Below are 1621 nucleotides of genomic sequence, written 5' to 3' on the forward strand. Positions count from 1 at the left end.
GCCGTACCCCCTTGCTCATCTTTGAGTGCACCGAGGACGGTGCAAACTTTTAAGTGTGGGGAGGTCATCCGACCGTTCGACGATTTTGGGTGACAAGTTTCTAATCCCAACACTTTTGCAGTTCATTCTAGGATTTTAGGATTTTTACTTGCATTCTCTTAATTTTTGCATATGTATACACAATAAGCTTAGTCAAAATAATGAAAATTTTCAAGATTTCTATCTATAGGGCACCTTAATTGATTTGAGTGAAAACCTTTTCATTAAACTTGCTTGAATTATATATCTTGTGGATCATGTTTTTTGAGCTAAGAACACAAGCAAGTGAGTTTTGAGCCTAATGGTGTGGTTACATCTAATAACCACTTATTTTCCTTCTTGTGTGCATTATTCTCTTTCTATGAATGTAATCTTTGATTTGTTTGATTCTTTATGTCTATTATTTTGTGTATTCATGCATTTATATGATTGAGGCCATCATTTCATTAGCTCACTTACCCAAATAGCCTAACCTTTTATATTCCTTTGTTAGCCAATTTGAGCCTACGCTTAACCCACTTGTTCTTAATTTAGCACATTACAAGCCTTAAAGCGAAAAACAATAAATGTCCTTTATTTGGATCTTTGATTAGCTTAGGCTAGTGTGTGTAAGTATCATTCAAGTGTGGGAACCTTGGGACATTGGGTGAATAAAAGGGTAATTTTGTATTGTTATTGAAAATATTGGAAATTGGATACATACTCATGTATTGATCAAATGTAAAACCTTATGCATTGAGATTCTTGTATATAGAAAGAAAAAAAATGAGAAAAACAAAAGAAAAAAAAAGAAAAAAAACAATATGGAAAAGAAAAAAAATATAGAAAAGGAAAGAAAAATAAGAAAAAGAAAGAAAAAAAAGGGGGACAAAATGCCCCAAAGTAAAGCTCAAATAAAAGTCAATACATATGTGTTGTGAAATGAAAAGAGAATGCATGAGTATGTGGAAAAGTGAAGAATGGGTAGTTAGGTAAAAATTTAATTGTATAGGATGTCATAGGTTAGGTGGGAAGTCTAAGCCTATCAAAGATTCAAACTTCAAGCTCACTTGACCAAATATGCATCCTACCTTAACCCTAGCCCCATTACAACCTAAAGAAAAGACCTCATAATAATTGTATGCATGCATTGAATAATTGTTGATTGTTAGATGAAAAATAAATCTTGGAAAGCATGATTAGGGGAGAATTGAGAGAATCAACCCCAAACACCGAGCGACTAGAGTGCAAACACTCCCGGTGAGGGTTCGATGCTCAATTCCTTGATTCCCGGCTTTCACGAGCGTTCTTCTTGCAAGTCTATGTGAACTTCATGTTTATACTTCAATTGGTAGGACTCATGAATCGTTATATGATCTTGGCCCTACTTGTGCATTGTATGTCTTGGAGATTGATTTATTTTTTAACCAAGTACATAGAATCATTTTGCATTTAGTTGCATGCATATAGTTTCTTTGCTTTGAATAAGTGTCATATCCCTTATTTCATTCTTGGTTTAGCATGAGGACATGCTAAGGTCTAAGTGTGGGGAGGTTGACAAACCCCAATTTAACGGTTTATCTTGTATTGATTTTAGGGGATT

Source organism: Arachis duranensis, chromosome 10 (assembly GCF_000817695.3).
Source record: "Arachis duranensis cultivar V14167 chromosome 10, aradu.V14167.gnm2.J7QH, whole genome shotgun sequence".
Lineage (NCBI taxonomy): Eukaryota > Viridiplantae > Streptophyta > Magnoliopsida > Fabales > Fabaceae > Arachis > Arachis duranensis.